Below are 23,697 nucleotides of genomic sequence, written 5' to 3' on the forward strand. Positions count from 1 at the left end.
AAGCCCCGACGAGCTGCCAGGATGCTGCCGGCTCACAGTCCCTGGCTTTCTGCCACGACGGGAACGTTCAGGGTTTGGGGCAGGTTGCCAGAATTAAGCAACTTCAACCACAGATGAGGAATAGCAATTTTCAAAGCTTTTAACTTTGTTAAATGTGAACTGAACTAGCAAAACGCACCTCCCTGGGCCCAAGGCTATCTCTGCCACATTTCAAAGGCCTGCAGCAAACAATGGAAGTGTTAGAGCTTGTCAGGAAAGGTCACAAGAATCTCTCTAAAAGCAAGCACAAGGCAAACTAAAAGTGAGAGTCACTGCCAATTCTTCCTAAAAACAGTGAACTCTTGTTGCTTTTGCAGGAATTTCTTTTGACATCAGCCATGAAACAAATGCAAGCCCTTCTCTCACTCCTCTGAACGTTTCAACAGACGTTGTTTTTTCAGGCAACCTTCTGATGTTGTATCATTAAGGTGACATTGCTCCACAGAACTTTACAGATACCTGTTTTGTAAAGCTACTGCATCATTTAGATTAATGCACGGCCACAGGCAGATTTATAGAAGCACCAGTCTTCGCCAATGAGAAACCTTTGGTTTAAGTACTTGAGAACAGAAGACAGATGCCAGACTGGTACAGGTATTGTACCAACGGAGGAAAACAACCTCCATGCGTGGAGGGGCTTAGAGCGCTTGGTATTTTTAAGCCCGGTATTGATGACACAGAAGCTGATGTAGAGCGCTTGGTATTTTTAAGCCCGGTATTGATGACACAGAAGCTGATGCGGTGCCCCTGAAGGGCAGAGTACACCTCTTAAACTGAGGGTGGAAATAAAATAAGCATGTTCTACAATCCTGCGTGAGGTGTTGATATCCATGAGCTGACACTGGGCATAAAGACAGCTATTCTCAAGAAAGCTCCTTAGGATAGCTATAGTCAAATGAGAATTTAATGAAAACAACTCAGTTTTAGCCTTGATAAACTACTGCATCGACAGCCCACTCTATGGAATCAATCACAAGATGGAGGTTAAAAATATTGCTTCACCACTCAGTGGTAAGGAGGAGCTATCCACAGATGATGATGAGGCATCTGAAATGTTTAATGCTTTTCCTTTTTCTTCACCCGTCCTGATTCTACAAGTCAGACGCAAGTTGGAGACCGGCATTACTGGTATCGGACACAAAAAGGTCAGATTGCAGCCAGGGATGGAAACAGCTTAGACCTGCCAGATGCCTGCAGATCAGCTGAACACATTTAATGTAATCCTAGGGTACTGGAGGAACCAATATGAAGCAACATCTGCAATTAATGGTCAGCTTGAAAACGTGAAGACAGGCAAGATATTAGAAAAGCAGGGAAAGTCTACATTCCCTTCCAGTCTTTAAAAGCATTAAAAAAAAAAGAAAAATCAGAAGAATGCAGAAAAGCTAACAAAAAAGAGGTGGGACAAATAATAGAGTTGTTTCTTAGCATGTGAAAGTTAAAAGGAGACAAGCAACAAACATTAATTTATCATCAACAAATCACGACAACCAGTCCAAGTTCCTGCTGTAAGAGGGAAACAGGCAGGGGAGAGAGGAAGCTGCAGGTAACACATTATGACTGTAGTTCAGCTCTTTTTGTTGTCTCCGAAGACGCTCTCATAAGGAAGCACGGAAAACAGTCTTAATGAGACTCACACACTATAGGTGCAAAACAGGCTGGAAAACTATATCCGAGACTAGTTTTAAATGATTATTGGAACTATCCATTAAAAAGGGTCCTGCAAGAGTATTTGTTGGGTTCAGTGTTGAAAGTCTGAATTAGGAACAAGGGTGATACACCAGACATGAAGCTGGGATGGACGTGAAATGCACAAGAAGAATTCCAGTCGTATAAAAAGGAGAAAAGGTCTGAAGAAAACAGGATGAAATTCAATAGGTACAGCGTAGGAAGGAGTAATCGTTTACACAAATGCAGGACGAGGAAGAACTGGTTAGGTAACAGCTCTTCACAAAAGGATGTGGGGGAAACATTCTATTCAAGCCGGACATAAGTCAACAACATCAGGTTGTTGTGAAAAAGACAAACATTACACCGAGATGTGCAGACAGGAATAAAGCTTGCAAGACATGTACTGCCTCTCCCACTCCACTCAGCATCAACAAAGCCGCAGCAGAAATGGTACAGTCCTTTTTCCCTGATGCAGAGTGCCAGGAAGATGAGCCCAAAGAAAGACTGGGGCAGGGGGAAGCAGAAAAAACCCAAAATCACCTACGAAGGAAGCTGGAGCAAATGTAGGTCATAGGAACGTGGTAAATCTTCAAGCATGTACAATTCTGAAGAAGAAAGAAAACCCTTTGCCCTCCATGCCAGTGTTATGAAGTTATGAAGTTACAGGTTTTAATTACAACAGGTCAGACATTAGGAGGGGCAATCCGTAAGGCAGTATAATGAAGCACTCTGCCTTGGAAAGCCATGGACACTTCATTACTGGAGCTCTTTACCAACAGCTTGAAGAAATCTCTCATTTTGTAAAGCTGAACTTGCCTTTGGGCAAATAGAAGGACCAAGTGATCTTTTAAGATGCGTTTTGGACCTACCAGGTCCTACAGGGAGAGAGCTGGCACAGGCTGCTGCCCCAGCCAGCAGGAGCCTGGCAGAGCTGCCCCGGCTCTCCAGCAGCAGAAAGCGAGCTGCAGCACCCCCACCTCCCACCAGCAACACCGCACGCTGGCCTCTCTGCTCATGTCACCCACCAAAAACATCCTACTTTCCACTTTAAAAATTAAGCCTAGGGTGGGGGTCCTGGTATTATTTGTTTCATAAGCAACTCACGCACTAATTTGCCCACATTAATTAGATTTTCTTGCACAGCACAGTATATTTTGCTTTTTTCCTGGCACACAGCTATCTGAACACACGGCAAGTTCAACAACCACAAACACCACTCTCCGAATAATTGTACAGAGCGTGTCTTTTCTCCTTCAGTTGTTTAGGAGACCGGCTCCAGCAGAAGTACAACCCTACCAGCTCCTCAAACAGCGTGTCTTTTCTCCTTCAGTTGTTTAGGAGACTGGCTCCAGCAGAAGATCAACCCTACCAGCTCCTCAAACACCAGCAGAGGAAGGTGCTCTCCCACTCAGCACACCTCCGCAGAAAGTCACCAGCCCACTTTAAAATTTAGGATACGTTAGAAAGGCTGTTTCCTCTGAAAGGTAAGACTTCGGGTCAAACCCAGGACAACAGTCAGCAAAAGAAACCACCTGATTACAGCTGGGTGAAATGAGGTATTTAGGCAAACAGCGAGACGTAAGCAACACCCGTGACCGAATCGGCTGGCTTCGGCTCTCGGGCACAGCAGGGGTGTCACCAGCAGAGTGAACTGGGAAACGAGAATCACTTTAGGGTTTGGTTTTCTTTTTTAAAAAGAAAAAACAAGGTGATAACGCGTGAAAAATTCTTCTACACCAGAAAGAGAATGCTTCATTCACAAACACCATTCATAAACCACTTATAAACTCTCAAAGTATTATCAAATAAATAAAGCAAGTCAAAAATTAAGGAATGGCACACTTGAGTATTCTTATTTCTGTTGCCCAATGGAACAAGCATTATTGAAGCAGTGTGAAGGCAGATTGCTATCTTTACCTCATTGAATAGTACCTTATTCTGTGAATAGCCCCCATGGAATAACAGCCACTACTCAAGGATTCAATAGCTTAATGAACTTAACAAGACTGGCACAATCTGGAGCTTAATTTGCATGTAGTTTGAATATTTTCGCTTTATTAGTTTCATTTCAAAATAAAAATACATGTAGAAGCAACAGTAATTCAAGTGCCACTTGGCTTAACACACATTTTTCCAGGAATTCTTACACTATCCAAATTTGCTGATTGCTAGGGCTTGCGCAGCTAAAAGGAAAAAATACATGTTAAATGAAAATATCCTTTTTGTTTTATAATACATAATTAACACAAGCTTTTCTAGCTTCAACACTGGCAAATCAATCCTCTTGAAAAATACACACATAATTTTCATGCTACAAATTAAATTTGGTGTGGTTATGCTTTTAGCACTCAACAAGTAAAAGCTTGTAAATGAGAAGCTGAAGCATAAAGGTATGGCAAGTCTCATTTAAGAAATCAAAATCTTTGGGAGAGGAATTCTCTCCTGCAGAAGTCAAGAAAAGCTGCTAATAATTAAATACTGCTTTTGATTAATGCTTTACGCTACATATTTATTTTGGAAGTCCTTTTTTAAGCAGATCATGATAGAAACCTAATGAAAGCACTGTACTTCATTCCCTTATGATGCCTGGCTAATAATCACACACCAGTTGGAAACTGTCAAAATATTTTACAGCTCAATTGTAATTACCATCCAAGTCTAAGCATGCAGTAATTGGGCGTTAGCCATGTTCTAGGGGTGTTACAGCAACACACAGCAGTCAGTTCTTCTGTGTTTCATTTTTTTTACACGTGTAAAACTCCTGAATGATCCCCAGGATCTACTTCACAAAATTTTGAATTAAGTATTAGTACGCTGTCAGCAGAGATAGCTTTTTTCTTAATACAGTACTGTATTTACATCAACATTTGAAAAATTAGCTTAACATCTGGAACAACGTAATTTATTCAGCAGCTTTTTGTGTGTGTGTGTGTGGTTTAAATTCTCTAAAGTAAAAAAAAAATAAATATTTTGAGAAATAAAAATGAAACATTTCAAGGAAAATATTATGTGGTAAATACTGTAATATTAAAAGCTTTGAGACAAAATGCTGATTTTAATTTCAAGGAACAAATTTTGCAGATCATAAATAGAGAAAATATTCCAAGCTGCTGAGAGAGAAAGCAAGTACTGCTGCAACACGGTAACACGAGGAACCAGAGTGGGGTTTTAGCAGGTACCGTTATACACGCAAAGTGCCTAACACTCACGAGTGTTGCATAGAGATGATAGCCTGATAGGTTTTCCTGAACAGACAACTCTACAGGGGCTTCTGATCGTTTCCAGTTTCTAAGGCAGTATCAGAGATACAGATTCATGATTCACTAGCCTTTCACCACTATTTGAATCATTAATCCGCACATTAACTGTCACTAACTCCACAGCGACGAGACAGACAACATCACCGGACCCCTAACACATTAGTGTCCAATGGATTAAAATCCTTAAGAGACGTTACGCCTTTGAGCCCGCAGGTTATAAATGGAAGGAAGTGTCACATTTTAAGTGTCCTTTGGACTTGATTCACATGGCTGGGTTAAATAAAGTTAAGCACTCCTGAAAGAAAGGCTCTCAGTTGGTCCCAGGATGATGCAATGAATTAACGTGCTTTTGGTGTGAGCTGTTCGTGATTCTAAATATCCGTCTGCAGTCAGGACTAGGAAACACCTAGATAGAAAGATTGTGCCAGAAGACTTCAGTCCTCCAACCACTAGTACCAGAGCTGTTAGATGGGGCTGGGGGGGAAGGTATCGATCGCTCTTCCTTGGGCTGGGGTATGAGACAAGATTTATCAGAGAACCCCAAGGAGTTATAGAGGGGAAAATTTCAGCCAGCACAAATGCAGAAAACTCAAGCACAAGCCTTGTAAATCATCTTTAACAAGTCTGATCACGTCCAGGTGTTGCAACGTGTAGAGCACTCCTCATTCACACATCTCAGCCTCCTGCAATACCTCTCGCTGCACGAGCACCTCGGGATAGGTGGAGGAGGGAAAAGAAGGGAGCCTTCATTCCTACACAGGAATTTTCATGCTTTGGGAAGTGTAAATTAGAGCATTACTACTAGTCTGACAGTAAGTTTGCTAATAAATGTGTAGCAACATATCTAATTGCATAACGAGAGATTAAATGATTATGACTATCTTTGAAATGGGGAGAATAAAGAGAAGAGAAAGTGTGTGTTAAGGAAGAGCTCTGGAAACACGGCAAACTAGCTGTAATGTCTACATTTTAACAAACTTATAAAAGCCAACATACTTTATACTTTGTTGACACCACTCGAAATAAGCTTCCAGTGGAAGCTACAAAGTTTGTTTGAATAGTGAGCATTAGTTCCAACTTAGATGAGCTTCTAAACATTACTTAAAGGTGTAGGATCCATCAAAAACCTGGGCTTTGCAGATTGCTAGGCAATGCTTTGCAGCAGAAGCATGACCCAAGACACGACTAGGAAACGAGTACGGTGACATCACTGGACCAAGAGCCACCTTACCTTTAAAGCTGCACGGGCGGGAGTTCAAAGAGCAGTTCTGCCTACAGTTACAATCAAAATTTACAGACCACTTGAAGCACTAGTGGGATAGCTGATAAATATATAGTGTGCATGCTACTTCAGTCAGTGTAGTTTCTCAATGAGTGACATTCACGTAAGTATTTACATATGGTAAAATAAACTTTAAAGTAATTTTGCAATGATTTTTATTATCTGTTATTTATAAAACCTTAGCAGTAGTAAGTGCTGCTACCGTTTCATAGCTTTTCAGTCCCTTCTGCCAGTTTGCAGTGGGAAGAGGGCAGCACTGGACTCTTGAAAGAGAAGTTTAGGTGGGATCAGTCTCCCAAGCCCCCTGCTGCAGCTGACAGAGACAGATGGTTTTGAAGGCTCTGCAGAGCAGGACTGGGACCCAGATGCTCCACACTGGCCTTAGGGGATGCTCTCTCTGCCCACACATTATGGGAAACTCAAGAGATCTCTCACGTCCTAAATCAGACAAGAGCAATACAGTTGTAACTAACTTCACTACAAAAAGAGGTCAAACGGGATATTCTTACGGAAACTAAAGCTACAGCTCGCAGCCAAACTCACCAACCAATTTTTTAAAGAATCCTCCAACTTGAAAGGGGCAAACCAGAAAATGAGACCAGAGCAGGGTTTGACTTGCATCTTACCCCATCTTTACTCAACAAATATGACACTATCCCATTTTAAGTATAATTGTAAAAGAATGCTAATCTATTTCTCAAACAGTTCCCACGCAGACAGGCCTTTTCCAGCAGCATTCCCACCCCCTGGCTGGGGCTCCACACAGAGCCCATCCCTCTCACCAAAAGCAGCAGGGGCAATGTGCAGAAGCTCAAGGATGTGAAATTGCTAAAACCTGGTCAGAAAGTACACCCACTGCACGGTCTTTCTTTCTTTATTCTCTTTCTTCTGTATTGAGCATGAAATATTGGCACAGCAACTGTCAGACACAGTGAAAGTGAGACAAGTGGTGATGAAGGGCAAATTACATGCCATCTGAGCACAAAAAAATGAAAAGCGCAACACCCAAAATCTGAAGCAATATATATCATTTGTGTGGGGACCAGTCACAGTACTGGCTTCCTCCAAAAAAAGGAAAGAAACATTCTTCCTAAAAAGATAAAAGTTCTCTAAATCAAACAACTTAATTCCCTATGTGTTGTATGGGTTCTCAGACTCTTTAGGTACTTGCAAAGAAGACAGATTGTAAGTGTTTTTAAAGCAACCAATTGTACATCCAAGGAGACCAGAAACAGAAGAACATTTCAGAAACTTGGAAGCTCTCACTGGAATTACCTTCTGGTTATTCCCTGTTACTCATACCTATGTCACATTCCGGTTCTACATTTGAGAACAACTGTAAATTTGTAAATATAAAAAGATACGGTGCTAAAAGAAAACGTAACTTGAGTAGGCAAAAGCCCAAACCTGCTTTTTGTAAATGCCTAGTATTTTGGCTAGAAATACATGTAAAAACAGTTAAATGCATTTGTAGAGAAAACTCCTTCCCTGAGAATCCCTCAAAAGCAGTCTCCCCCGCCCCCCTTTTTTCCTTAAATAATAATGGTAATATTCCATTAGCATTTTAAGTACAATAAAAGAGTTGTGGTTATAGCTGTAAGAATGTGTAAACTGAAACACTATTTGGTTTGCCATAGTTTTATACTTAAGCCTACTGATTGGGTTCTGGTCTATCCACCCACGTCTCAACACAAAGGATCAAGTGACATTACGTGCCTGAGCCAGTGCTGTCAATGAGCATGATGACAGACTACTTACTGATAGTACCGACTTCCATACGGGCACTGCAGAAATGCATCAATTCTTCAGCATTACTTTAAGGTGATTAAAAACAAAGCTTTTCGTGGAGTTCTTGAGAGCACTCTGGCAACTTCATGAAAAGGGGTCACAGTGTCACTGAATATGGTTGAGTAATTAAGCAGGTTCTAGGACAAAACACTTCAATCGTGATCTGCTAAGCCATCTGTATCAAACTGCAATCTGAATTAACTTTTTAGAAAGTCTGCATCCAGATAATAAAAGTATATTTGTTATATAGAAAGGTATACATATAACAATCTACCTTTTAATGTAACAAATAACCATACTTATTATAGGAACAAATATACTAAGATATAAGTTTGTATATGCCTATATACACACACAAAGAAAATACACACATACACACTGTGTGTGTCTCTCTCTCTCTCTAAATATATATATAAAAAATAACTAAGGTCACTTGAAACAACAGAAACACATTCTGACTGTTCTGTAAGTAAAAATTACTTTCATTACACTCCAGAAGTGTAAAATCCAAGGCAGCTAAATGGAAAAAAATATTAACACTATTTTTATTTATAATTATATTGGATGGTGTAACATTTTAGGATATTTTTAAATCTTAATTGGATGAGTTGGATTTCACAGACCTGTTTGCACTGAAGCAAGCCAGCGAATTTCACCCTTGCAAGGCTTTAAGATTACAGCTCCTGACGCAGAGGTGCTGATGAAGTGAAGGAGAATGGAGAGTTTTGGCTGGCCCACCAAAAAAACTGTACTGTACACAAAAAAAAGACTGTACTCTTACTTGCAGATTGCCTTTCAAAGGACTACTGAGGAACTGGAAACTGCTGTAACCTGCCTCAGTTCATACTTATGGAAACTTGGATGAAAAAATTTCACTGCCCAGGAACTTAATTTAGGAACAACTGAAGGACTTCTTGTTGCCTTCAGTGAACTCTGAGCTGTCCCATGAATAGTTAGAAAAACACAGGTGTCTAATACTCACCATCCAACTGTTATTTCAAAATATATTCCAAGTTTTTGCTGTTGTGACTATGACAGCCTTTCACACAACTGTGTATGCACAATCACTGCCAGCAGTTATGCCCACATTTGTGAGCTTAACGCCCTTATTCCCCTGGGGGCTGGCTGTAGGGACAGCCCACCTTCTACAGCACCGTGGGCACGCACCCCTCAATTCCAACAGCAGTTACATGCCTACAGAGTTGTTCCCGGTCCCAAAATTAAACATCACAGCATCTTCACTAAGGTAACAAAAATTACTAATGAAGCCCCCTGCACCTCGAGCTATGTTCTTCAAGATATTCAATCCCAGACAACAAAGGGGTTTTGTTTTTGTTTTTTAAAAAAATATTTGTTGATAGGCTCCTTTTTTGTGGACAGGAGACATGTGCTACGACTGCTGAGTTTACAGTGGCATGTCATCAGCTAGTGGGCAACCCACCGCTCGCCTCATCATGTTCTGCTCTAAAGGAGTATAGGAAGAGGCAGGATAAGCTGTATTAGAGGATGTTTTACAATGCTACATCCTTTGAATCCAAATGATTTTTCTACAGAGAGACTTCCCTCTCAACAGCATAGCTCTCTTTAAAGCAGAATGTAGGCATTTAATCAGTGGGTGTTCAATCAAGCTCTTAAATATTACAGTTAAACTTCTAATATATTATAAGCTCACCAATATTTTTCATAATGTTTACACCATGACTTCCTTAATTAGTTTAGTTTCTAGCTAGCTCCTTTAAAGCCCTTTCACTGAGCTAGAGCACAGGATTTCATTCACACTTTAAAAGCTTTTCCCATGCAGGGTTTTCAAACCTGCTTTGTCTGAATGATATATATGAACTATATTTAAAATTTGTGCATTATTCATTACTACAGACTACGAAGTATCATTTAGGGATTAACACAACTATCTACTAAACTGTAAAATAGCTCTTGTCAATAACGAAACCAAGTGAGTTTCAAAAAATTGGTTGTATTTTAAAAAAGCAACCAAATACTTCCATAAAGAACAAACATATTTCTCTAAATCTACCAATAAAACACTCACATGCCTGTCCTCTTTTTTAGTGAGATGAAAAAAATTCAGTATATCTAACAAAGTATAAAACTACTTAAGATATATCAGAAAGAGTTCTTGCTTTAAATATGTTTTCAACCTTTTATTTCCCCTTTTCTCTAACAGTCTCTACATATGTATCCATAAATAAAATTTTTAAAAATACTAGTAGGATCTGGATTTTGTATTCAAATGGCTAACTCTCCAGAGAAACATCTTTTTCCCTGATATTCCACCAATGTACTTTAAAACAACTCAAAAACCCACACAAATCTAAAATATGTTAGACCCTTCAGAACCCTCAGACAGCTCATATAGCGGCAGTCACAGTGAACAGATAGTTCTTCTGAAAGAGTAGAAAAAAAATATTTAAAAGGAGGCAGCAAGTCAAAAAAACATGCAGGCAGCTTGACTTCAATAAAACCCAGGACTACTCAGTTCCTTTGGATTTTTTCTATTTATTTTCTTTTATGCAGTTAATTTTTTTAGGAAATTGTTGGGTTTCTCCCCTTTTTTTGTCGCCACAGACACTCCCTTTAGGCAACCGTGCATCAACAATCCTCCCACGTTCAAAGTCGGCTACATCTGTTGCTCTTTCCCATTGTTGAAAATTCCTGCCTTAATCCTATTTGACTTTATTCATGCAAAGGTCATCCTGAATTCAACAAATGGAGGAGCGATAGCAAGCACAGTGTTGAACATGGCTAAAAAATGCTGTTGTAGAACACGCAGCTAGTGTGCCGGCACTATCTCAGAAGTACCTGGTTTATTATGCAGCTTCTAGTCCTCATAGCTGTGTTGCAATATGAATTGGCAACATATTTCTTCTAGTAACTCAGGAATACAACAATTTCCTTCCAACTGGCTTGATCCTTTCTCCTTACAAAGACTGGCACTTAACTCTTATTTGCTAGCGAGTATGCATACAACATACATACACATACACTACCAGTTCTGCATGCCCTAGGGCTTAGCTTCTGGCATATATGGCTTACCTGCTTCTCCTGGCTTTTAATTCTCACTATATCCAGCTTCACAAATCTATTTAATTAACCAGCCCATCTAAAACTAATGGTGATCGCTATTTCAAATATAGGAGGCAAAATTCTGCCTAAAAATACTTTTACAAAGCAGGGTAGAACAGTTAATACAAACATGTCATTGTAGGGCCATCGCCATACTATAGATTTGCCCACAGAAGCTATTTTGGGGTTAGACTAATTTTTCTTCCCCCAAAACAACAACAATTAAAAAAACCACCACCACCACCACCCCCCAAAAAAAACCCCAAACCAACAACAATGAGAAACCAGGCATTCTGGCTCAGACCTGTGATTTATTCCTATATTTAAGTATCTGACCCAAACCAACGACTGATTGGCAGGAACAGTGAATCAGTAAGCAAACCAAAGCTAGCTATCAGACTGGTTTATGAAGGGAAGATAATTATTTTTGCAATACGTCCATAACTCAACATGACAGAAGCAAAGGAATATTTATTCACACACGCTTATTTCCAGCTGGAGGTGCTTGCCAGCCGCGAGGAGCCAAACCCACCCTTCGGGCAAGCGGAGGACGAGGCTGTTTGTTGTCAGCCCTGGTCCTCCGGGAGCTCTGCTGAGGGCTGCATACCATGCACAGCGCGCCCAAGGCTCAAACCAAACCAGCCCCAACAGTAAAGCTTGACCTCACAGCTAAAAGCCAACAGCAACATCAGCTTATTGAAACTGTGCTGAGCTCCTTGTTAGGTGCAAGGGAACACTTGAAAGAGTCGTTTTCAACTGAAAAGCTGCCTGGTTCTCTGCTTGTATGGCTCTCCGATAAGGTGTAACAACTCTACAGAAGAAGAGTAGGTTTTATCAGGTTTTTGTTTCAAAGATTTTGAGGATTTTTGTTTTGATGGTAGTTTCAAAAAGGTTTTATGAGAGGAGAAATGTTCCTTCTTTCCTCTACCTTTTAAAGACCAAAGCTCGAACCAAGCAGGGGTAATAGCCTGTCAAGCCATGCACGTGACTCCGAGTCCTCGGTGCCCCCTGCAAGGCTAGCACGAGTGGCAGGAGGGTGGCTGTCCTCCGGCACCCATGCCAGGAGCCTGCGGCCCCGCACCGTCTGCCCATCTGCTGGCTGCCTTCCGCCTGGGGGTGAAGGTAAATAACTTAAAAGGAAATAAAACACAAGGCCTTCCCGGCGGATAAGGATTTTCCGATCAGGTACCCCAGAAGCTAGCCCAGATCTCTGAGCCAACGTGGCGCGGCTGTTTTCCAAACGCTGTGGCAGCCCACGGCCACCTCGCCCGGCCGGTGGGGTTTGTACTGAACCCGGCTCGTTCCCTGCCAGGGGACCCCAACCGTGCCGTGGGAGCGCTGCCGGCCAGCAGCTGCAGCACCGCGGAAACTGTAATGCTCCCGGCAGCTCCTAACGGCTTGCATTTATGCACTTTTGGGGTATTTAAGGGACACATTTCAGGCAAATATCTTTGGCATCTCCATGAGACCAGTCCCCTCTGGATCCAGCAGAAATGGGTGCAACGAAGGCACTTGTCCCAAAGGCTCGGCAGAGCCCAGCTCACACTCCCTGCCCTCCCCCTGGAGATGCCCCGCTGCCACTCTCTGCTTCTCTCTCTATTCTGGGACCCCAGGTGTTCCGTTCACCTCCTTGTGTAGGAAGCCACAGCCCAGAAAAGGTGGCGTGGGTACTCCCATCGCTATTCCCACCACCCAAAGGCCACCTCTCCTCTGCCCTCCGCAGCCTTGAAGCAGTTCCCAGGTCAGGGTATGTGTCGTACGTGACCAGCCTCGCACTTCTTGCCAAGACAGACTGTTGGGAGACTTCATTCAAGGAAACTGAACAATTTATATAAATCATCACATATATCCACATGGGAAAAGAAATTCTAGTATTAGTGTCATTAAAAAAATAAAATAGGAAAGAAGTATCTTCTGTTACAGTTTGCCTACATGCAATGGTGCTGGCATTGCAATGGCACATAGCAACAACCCTTCCCTTTTTTGCCACACCATACACACTATGCCCATTGGCTTCTCCAGTGGCTGCCAGAGATGGATTTTCTTCTCACAGACATTTTAAACTTCCAAGATGAAATAAAGCGTATAAAAATACTGTCATCACATATCTAACAAGCATATTTTCCCACAAGAAGTGAAGTAATATTTTATGATGACAAATCTGAGTACTACAATTTGTAAATGTAACTTAAATATAAAAATATGAAAACTGAGGTTTTGAATGTCATCACACTGGTGAAATTACCAAACCTTATTTGCACAGACGTTCTGCAGGAGCACTAACTGGTGCAACCCAAAACTGCTGCAGAAACTACTGACAATGTTTCCATCATTTCAGTAGGAGCTGCATTGCACCATCAACACAGAAATGCCTTAAAGACCCATTACGAAAATGGCAGAAAGAGCTGAGCTAGATTTTTCTAGGAGAGCCCTGGAGACCTGTTATCTGCATCACCGCTACTAATAAGGATCTAAAGAAGAAACAGCCGAACACTTAAGTAGCAGCACTTAAAAACGCCAAATCAAGTGTTCAGAATTTGGTATATTACAAAACAGTGGTTACATGTACAATGTTAATTAGCACCCTTCGTATATTTGCATCATGATACAATCTTGTAAGTGTACTTCACCTAGAGCTGTCCCTCACGGGGGACACTCAATGAACAATGTCACTGAACGGCATTACCCAGTACCCCTGTTTTCCTGAATTAGTAGTTCTTTGTCCTCATGCCTCATCTGCTGCACACTTCCTGGATCCTGAACTGAACACTGTATCATTAATCTCATCAAAGGGCTTTTTCACAGTGTTCATCTTTATGGCATTTTAATCTAGAAGATTAAACATTTAATCTTCCAGACATCCTTGTGAGGTAGCAGTCTATTTAGGCAAAGAAAAAGTGAGGCCTACAAAAAACCCAACTCCAAATTATTGGAAGCTGTTGCTTTTGAGTCTTCAGTCTGAGCCACCTAAGACGTGACCTTACAGAGAACCGCTTGGTTTATGACACTTCATGTGCCACGAAACAGCACTCTGTCAGCTGCATGGCACTTGAGTCAGCCAGCAGCTCTGCTAATTGAAGATGGCTGGATTAAGCCGGGAACTTGAAAAAACCACCACAGTCCAAACTCTGCTTCAGGAGATTAGCTCAGCGCCACATGACGAATCCATGACAGAGGAAAGGATAATAATATTCACTGCTCCTGGACAGCATTTGGTTGCTTAATTGTCAGAGAAAGCAGTACCTTTCCGCTGGCCCTTGCCTCAAACAACACCATCTGGACTAGTTCCCTGTGTAACAACACATACGGTGTGGCATGAGTCATGAGCTCTGCAGAAAGACCTGCATGTCATGATGTGTTTTCATCTAGATAACGCTCTGGCTTCTTGCTGTGTGTGCATGGAAATGGGGTAAGGTGAGCAGCGAGGGGCTGAGGTTGGAAGGAGCTTAGCTCTGCCTCCAAACCCATGCATACCTCCTGCTACAGGCACATGTGTGTAAATTATTGACTTGTCTGGTCTTAAACCTCACATTCTGATGGAAGCATCTCTCAGAGGTAATACAACCACCGAACTGCACCACCTAAATCTTTCTGACAGCAGTTCAGCTAGCTTGTTGCTAGAAAATGGGTACAAAATACTGCAGTCAGGACAAGAAGCAGGAGACAGAACAAGGGCGGGCTTGGTTTCATCTGTACCCTTGACATCTAAAAATTGACTCCTGTTGGCACCAGTCATGGGAACACTGACAACTGCTACAGTAAAACCACACAGGCAAAACAAGCAATGTTTAACTAAGAAAGAATTTATCACTTTGGTAGCCTAAGGAGACCACTGGTAAGCAAAAACCTACTCACAAACACATGACCCTCAAACACCTTCAGATCCTAATGGACAGTAAGAAGTCATCCCTTCTGCTGGTCTCTTTTGTGACTGCTCATGGATAGGTTATCGCATGTTATACGCCACTCCTTGTACCAGTTTTCACAAAATCTCTAATTAGTGGGGTAAAGCAAAGCAGGGGATCAGGGGATCTCCATTTTGCTGAACAACTCTGTCCATCGATGCTCCTACTCTTTATCTACGTCTCCTATTCATGCATACATACTGAAGGGAGAAATTTTTTTCCTGTCCAATCATGGGTCTATTCTTTCGGTCATATACACAACAGTTTGCAAATATTCAGGGACAATTAATCTCACCAACTTTATATGCCCATCAAATTAGTTAGCCAAGCCTAACTTACCTAAGCTCTTTTACAGCCAAGGGAGGGAACCAGTCACCCCTAGGAGTAAGGTATCTGGGGCAGCTGGGTGACTCAATCTCAAAAGGGCATCCACTTTATTAAGGGCCAGTCCTGGGAACTCTTACTCACATAAACAGTCAATAAAGCTGCTTACCGCTCCTGTACATTACTGAACCACTAGAATTTCTCCACAACATGCACTTGTGTTTGTGCTATAGTTTGTCCTGGTTTTGATACTACAGAGGCATGCATCTCCAATCATCATAGTTCCAAGACAAAAAGCAGGCTGAAAACCACCATGGAATGAAAGCCCATTTCCCCCAGAAATATGCAATTTCTACTTTCATAAAAGTCACTTTCTAAAAGCTCACACTTGCAGTTCAGTTTCAAATCCTCAAGACTGTAACAATTTTAAGATTCTCTGCCTTCATCAGTTTTTTGGTTGGGTTATTTTTGGACAAATAGGGCCTACAGGTAAGACGATAATTTTACTTTAAAAATTACTAGTATATATGCACATATGTGTGTGCATGTATATAACATCTCATTTACAGAGAAATTAGTGAGTATCTGGTCACCAATGATACAGAAGTAGAAGAATCAGTATGTAGAAGTTGTAATAATTAGCTATCTGATAATTTGCAATGATATACTGCATCCCTACTTCCATCTGCACAAACAGGGGCCCCCTTCATTAACAAATCATTCAACTTCCACAAAACCAGTAAAAACAGAGCTTAAGAGAGTTTAATTTCCCTATACTGACAGAGTAACTACATTCAGTAGGCAGGAACTTGGATGATTAAAGGTATTTATTTAAAATATTATTCTGCTACAAATATGAACAGAGGGAAATTGGAACCACAAAAGACAATTTGAACATGAAATGCAGTTAAGGCTGCATTTTTTATTTGACCAGGCTGCTTCCTGGCACTACCAGCCTCAGCACTGCTGCATCACCGGAACCTGCAGCTACTGCAAGCGAAGTCTGCACACCAGCACACTGCCCCCCAAGGGGCGGCTTCCCCGGTGGGCGATGCTGTCCTGCTGCGTGCCCGCGTCAGTGCTGTGTCTGTGGAGCTCACTCACTCGGTCAGTGCTGGTGCTGGCACAACTCGGGCAGGGAAGGGGGGAAAGTGAGAAGCTGGGGTAGGGACTGAGGCAATGAGTAAATCCAGACCCTGAAGCGTGCAGTAGCCGAGGACAAGGGGAAAATACTCCTTAACCCACATCTTTAGCAAAATAGAACATACTACACTTGCATTTGGAAGTAAAGAGAACAGTTCGCTCCCTTCTCTAACACGTATTCTAATGAGGTTGTTTTATGTCCAAATATAGGTTAATAGTAAGGAACACCACGTAGCTAGTCAAGTTGACAAACATCTTTTACAACTCATGCAAACAGTAATAAGAAATTACTTAAGAATTGTGTAAAATGGGAGTCACATTACTTAACACTTGAAAAGCTGCAAGCTTAACGAATTTTGTCTGTGCTTCAAGACAATTATCTCACTATCTCTGTTCACACTATGTGTGTGGCTTGTCTTTCTTCCTATTAAAAGATTAAATGTCTTAGGGCTGTATGCAAAGGCACATTTTCTCGGAGTGCCTTTTTTGCACAAGTTTATAACAGTAGGTATCTTAAAATTCTGTCCACTTCCTCCCAGGTCTTCCCTGGGCTTGAGGAACCATCTGTCTGCATAGGAAGTGGCAAAGATCTCATGCAAATGAGCTGCACAATTCCTTTACAGCTAATGTGAAGTCGGAAAGAAGCAAAATTGTTAAACTAGATGTTCCAGAGAGCCAGGAAGCCTTATTTGAATGGACAACTGAGATACTTTTGATACCAAGAGACAATGAGTAATCTTTATCTACCATTTGGAGTTAAATGTAATTTCTCCGCTTGGCTGCATTACTGCATCTGTGTTTTAAGCTAAGCTCTTCCTACTGTTCAGTCACATAAGGTTGGTAACACTAAGGTAAATATAAGTGGGAAAAGCGAGCAACTGGAGATTGCCGAGATCTTGGCTTGGAGAGTTGTGCCGAGTACCATATCAAATATTTCTTTCCTTCCCTTCCACTACATTCACCTGAGTGTTTTGCACTTCATCTCTAAGCATTTATTTTGCCTTAGAAGAAATAAGGGGGGTGGGGGTGGGGATGAAAAAAGAAACGACAGGTTTCTTGTTATTCCCTTGAAAAGTATTTGAGAACTTCTTTCATAAGGAGGTAATTTGTACCTCCTTTGCAGTTTGAAGGATAAACTGCCTACCGGGCAGAAATCTTTCTGAATCGCCTGAACAGAAGCATTGCAGATACAGGATGGAGATGGGTTATCACGTCATGCAAAAAAATAGGATGCTGTAGTTCTTACTACGTTTCCTATAAATATGTTTCATTAGAGCTTAAACCAGCTAGCCTGCCTGGCATGAGAGATCAGACTATCACTGGGCATGTGAAACAATTAATTTTGGTTTTAAAAAGAGAGAGAGAGCATGCTTAAACAATGACAGCCACAAAGAGAAATGTTATTATTGCCTTTGGACTGCTACATGAACGTGTATTCTTTTCTGCCAACTTAAAAGGCCATCACAAGCTCTTGTCTACAGGCACCAAACCCAATGGCTACATTTTTGTGACTGTCAGCAACAGTGACTCATAAAGGTGAGAATGGCACACACATTAACATGACAGCCTTAAGCTTATTTATCATCCTGTCCTGGTGCTATATACTTTCATCAGTTGTTAGGTGTAACTCAACAACCATCCAAGCACAAGTTCAAAAAGCATCTTGTGTTCTGCTATCAATTCCGTGTCTGTTCCCATAATCATGTACTGCCAGAGAAACACCTATCACCAAGACCAGAGTGCAGGAGTTGCCTTTACTGAGATACTCTGTGTAGAGCAGGCAACTGTGAGGGGGAGGTCTGTGGGCTACCAAATCCCAGGCTGACGACTAGCCAGCCTGCAGTAGCCTCTCTGTAAACCATGTGTCTAACAGGCTTCCAGACCCTGAAGACTCAGAAAGGATGAGAGACCAAGCCAGACTCACCAAACAGGCCACAGCTGCTGCCTTTCAGCAGGGTAACGTAACTGCACTATCCAGGAACCCGACAGAATCCTGAACCATCAACATGAGCCTCGGTTGCAGTCTGGCAACAAACTGAAACTACCACCCAGCAGGAAAAGCCTTTCTCAGAGTGGTTTCCCGAAGGGAAGGACATATGCTGTTCTTCCAAACAGTGGATGAGCAATGCCAATCTCGTGCAGGAGCTATTTTCTTTTAACACTTAAAAATAACTCTACGGTTGAGAGTGATTATCTGTTTTCTCCTGTTCCCTAGCAAATAATTCTTCACCTCCCACATAAATGCAGTAGCGTACCTGCCTTCTCATTCTCACAAAGGCAACACAATCCATGATTGTGGAGACACACAACTTCAGCTTCTCTACCATAGGACACAGCTGCCAACTATGGAACTGAAACCTGGATCTTATTTCCAATAAACTCAACGTAACATAGGGAAGATAAAAGATATGGAGGCTGAGATTTCACCGAGCTCAAGTTGGTATGTACATTTTTTAATCAGCTAAAGCGATGATGTGCACTGATATGCATGCTATGCACTAGTCTAATACCAAATTTTGAGCCTAAACATCTTCGTTCAAGTTTTTTCCACAAAGTCAACAACAAGCAGAAGAAATTTGAAGTCTCCATCACCTCTGTGAAAGGCAGAACCTGGTTATCCAAACCATGTGGAGAACAGTAACACATGTATGATGGTAACAAGCCCAACAAGGCTTCAGTTGGGCTTGACAGCCCTGTAGCATGTTGATGACTGAAGAGCTGAATTACAGCTTTGCAGTTTCTTTGTCAGACTCACCTAAATATAGCCAGCACACCACAGTCTTCAAGCCATTTGAGATGATTAACTGTGGGATAATTCCAGGCTTTCAGACTTCACATTTTTAGGCTTGCTCTGCTAACTCAGATTAGTTTAGAGAAGACATGGAAGGAAGACAGGAGAGAATTAAGATACTCTTTTAGGAAGTGTGAGTAGGTAATAATATTTGGAAATAAAACTTCCTCCAGACCCAGATATGGCAATTACTGAGCTAATACTGTGGCACCAAGACCACACTTGCTGGCCGTAAGGCTGGCCAGACCCTTACGGAGAGCTAGACCCTGCCTTGTCTGTGACAGGTAACTGCCCCCTCCTACCAACACAGGTGACGTGGGGGTCTCCGAGGGAGCCAAGGGGCTTGCTCAAAGGGAAGACAGTACAGAGGCTTGGAAAGGCATTGCTGCTACAGCTGACCGACTGCTCAGGGAAGCAGCACATGGCAAACATTTGAAAAAGATCAGATGAATGCTGGAGATGTCCTGAAGCTGCCTGAACACGGTCTTGGGCAACTGGCTGTAGGTGGCCCTGCTTGAGCAGGGGTTGGCCCAGATGACCCCCAAGGCCCCTTCCTACCTCAACCCCTCTGTGATCCTGCCAACAACGCCCAGAGGGAGGTATGCGGGAAGCAGCCAAAGAGGTGACAGAAGCTGGGATGTTCTTACAGCAGCTAAAGAAGAGGACGGGTCCCCTGCACAGAGCAGCATGAAAGGGGCAAGGGCCTAAACCACCGCTGCTCATGAGCTCAACCAGCCCCACACAGACAAACCCTCGGGTCTGGGCAGGCAGGGACGGCCTCGTCTGCACCCTTGTCTCACACCTGAAAGACGTTAGGGAATGGTGAGGGGACACCAAGCGAGGCAACATCTTTGGGGAGGGACGAGGCTGAGGGCAAGCCTTGCTGTAGTCATGGTTAGAACTCCTTCAGGCACACGTACTCCATACCGTGCAGAACAACCATTTCAAGGCAAAAATAAAAGTTAAATTCTATCCACATTTGGTTTGCTACTTGTCTTTCTGACCAATGATCTGGGCAGTAAGTTTTTATGTCAGTCCCCCAGTGAGATCTGGTCTTCGCTTCAAACTCTTGTTCTACCATTTTCATGGCTGTTAAAGTTAACACCTATTTATCAGTCTCATATGCTATCTCCACTGATCACCGAGCTCTCGAAAGTTCATACCAACTTGTGACTCCACCCTGGAGCACCCTGTTCATCCTGGGGATACCAGGCATGATGCTAGATACCATCAGATCAAAAGATGCTTTCTGGAGTCTTCTGCCTAGTTTTATGTGAAATTTTTACATAGAATTACCTTGTACAACATACATTCCTGAACAAAGGAACTAGAAGCTGGATTTTTGTGGTGTTTGGAATAACAGGGGTAATTAATTTTGGATGTGATTCCATGAAAATCTAGAAATAATATTCAGCTGTTAAAAAACCATACAACTCCCTTAAAAGAAGGCCTTTTGCAATTCACTTAGATGCGTTAGCTTAATTCTATCCCCACATGAGACATGTCCAAAACCACTGACTGCTAAAAAAAATCATTGTTTTATTCTTCTCTTTCATTACTGCAGACACTGCTTTTATAAATTATGAAAACATACAAACACACACACACATACAAAAAAAAACCAAAACAAAAATCACCCGTGGGAAGAGAGATGTATTCCTCAGGTGAGAAACACCTTACACCACTATTTGGGTAATGATAAAATGTTGGATTCAGGCTATGTTTCAATAGCAAATACAATTGCAATTCTGTGGAAGTGTTCTATACCTTGGATGCCAATGCTTGAAGGCTCATTGCAGCTGAATACTGAATGAAGCAATTTTAGTGTCCAGCTGTACCCCAGGGATTTAATTTTGGGGTGTATACTTTGGAAGACAACAACCTTTCTTGCCCTATTTTTAAACTGGAACATTAAAAAAAAAAAAATAGGGTAACACAATTTCAGGTATTTGGAACCTGTATCTTGAGTAGGAATCTGTCACATGTCAAATCGTCTTTCAGGAGCAATTTCCACCTAATAAACTTGTTGATATATAGTTGTTAATAACAGCATTTGTATTTTTTCTGTTCAGCAAATGTGATGAACACCATTAGCATGTGAAGGAAAAAATGAGCTCCAAACACTCTGTCAAAGATTTGCGGAAGCATTTTTGGAATCTTTTTCCTTAAACCCTAAACTTCTAATATTAATGCTGCGTTTGTGTAATCTAAAGATTAGCATTTCTGCTCCACAGCCATTTCCTATGACACTTAGCTTCTGGGCAGATTTGTAGCAGAGGCTTTCTGTGCCCAGCAAACTTGGACAAAACACTGAACAAGATATGTTATTTAACTTCCTTTTGCCTAAGTTTACTTCCATGGGACTATTCCCCCAACATGTGGGCATGTGCCAGGTTCATGGCTGTATATTGCCTATACCTTTTGATGGAAGTTTTTTCAGAGTTGCTAAACGCTGACACTATTATTGAGTAATAAACAAACAAGTTATTTGTGCCAACAGTCCAAGTCCTATCTGGGTGATGTTTTGTACCATGGTGTGAGGAAATTGTTTGATTTTCTTTTCTTTTAAATGCCAGTACTTTTCCAAATTTCAAAAAGCATTCCAAGTAAAGTGCTTTTGATCTAACTTTATTAGATCACCGTGGAGAGAAACAATTCAAGCACAGAAAAAAAGACGGTGCTTACTGAAAGCTTTCTGAATTGCAAGTGACCGTACAATATTTTAACACACCCAGTCAGCAAAACTTTCCACTCTAGCTGTAATATAATAAACCAGGACATCTGCTTTGGAGCCTTCCCTAATGGCCTCATATCCTCCAAAATCCTGTAAAAAAATTATAGCTTTCCTGTATGAGACAAGGTCAGCACAGAGCTCCATCTTCCCTCGTAGCCCTAATGAATATCAGTGTTTCAGGACTTGGACCCTGACCGATCTCAGCTGCGCCTCAGCACCAGTGGCGGAGGTGAGCGGCAAGCAGGCAGGTTCTGAAATATCGGGGAACTAACACCCTGCGTAAGCGCAGGAGCTACCTGACTGTGTTTGTAACAGTACAGTCTCCTCAGCGAGTTCAATCCTGTGCTGTTTCTTCATCAATTCCAGCTTTCCAACAATCTAAAACTTAGTCTGGAGTGGACAAAAACTACAACCACCAAACCCAGTAGTAATACATTCTTTCAGCATGACAAAGACATGAAATAAAGCAGAAAGACGCACTTCCTGGGATGCAGACCTGTAAAAGACCCCTCTCAAACAACGAGCAACGGGGGCACAACCTCCATCAAGCAATCTGATAAAATCTCCTCCACAGACGTCTTTCCTCTGCCTGGTAGTACCAGAGTGCTTTACTTTGGCCACTTTGCTACGACCCGAGGGCCAGACTCCAGAAATGGAATAATGCCCAATATATTTCATACAGAAACTCCAGTGAAGAGCATCGAACGCCACCTCAGAACATTATGAAACTGCTATGCTTTGATTTCATATTTCCGTGGTTGTGGTTTTGCATATTAAGAGTAACTTGTGAATTGTGCTTGTGGCTTTACTACGTTGTTTTGCTGTGAGCAGACACAAACAGACACATCAGATCAGATTTCTGGTCTCATACTCTTTACCCTGAGTGAGTGGTAAAATGACAGCAAGATGAAGAGCCTGAACAGACAAGGACATGTCAGCAACCTGGGTGAGTAATTAAGCAATGAAATGATAAGTATGACAAGTAGTTTCATTCAATTCATAAATGAAAGTACAGCAATACAAGGCAAAACAGATGATAAGATGCATAAATTGGGTGAGATGTGCTGGAAGAAAAGCCTTCTGTCCTCATCTACTTACCCTTCAAAACGAGCAGTCAGCAAGTATCAAATTCATTTTTAAGAAGGGTCCATTAACATAGCTATTAAACGCTTAATATGTTTTTAAAAGCGTAAGTGGTGCTAACTGCTGAAACACTGGAGCTGAAATTCACACCAAGAGAAGTTAGCTGCTGTAATCCTAAAATACCTACGTCTCACACTGCCCTCTTCAACAGCAGTTAACTCCTATTTCCCCTTGACACAGATGCATGTGCATATATAAGCATGCTTAGCCTGGACACCCCTAATAAACAGTTAATCTGATTTAAAGTAGACTTCTTTTTAAAATTACTTTGACATACCTGTGGAATTGGACATATATAAATCCAAATACAAAAAAACGGTATCCAGTACTAAGCTCTTAAAACCCAGATTTATGACAGAAATGTAGAGACAGACTCTTCAACATGGGCAAGGCTTAGTGGCATTACAATAGATCAAGACAATGTATTGTTCAATGTGATTTTCTTCCCTCTCGATGGCACATCCAGCTGTCCCATAACATTTGTTACTATAAGACTCTTTTCTTTGAAACTGCAGTTGCTGATATTGTTGTCATTA

General features: G+C 41.7%; 1 protein-coding gene across 13 annotated transcripts in view; it reads right to left on the reverse strand.

Annotated features, from left to right (window-relative positions):
• Nucleotides 1–23,697, reverse strand: part of EHBP1 (EH domain binding protein 1) — a 226,642-nt gene that overhangs the window by 88,234 nt on the left and 114,711 nt on the right. The gene's annotated exons all lie outside the window — the stretch shown is intronic.

The sequence above is a fragment of the Falco naumanni genome, chromosome 6 (genome assembly GCF_017639655.2).
Source record: "Falco naumanni isolate bFalNau1 chromosome 6, bFalNau1.pat, whole genome shotgun sequence".
Classification (NCBI taxonomy): domain Eukaryota; kingdom Metazoa; phylum Chordata; class Aves; order Falconiformes; family Falconidae; genus Falco; species Falco naumanni.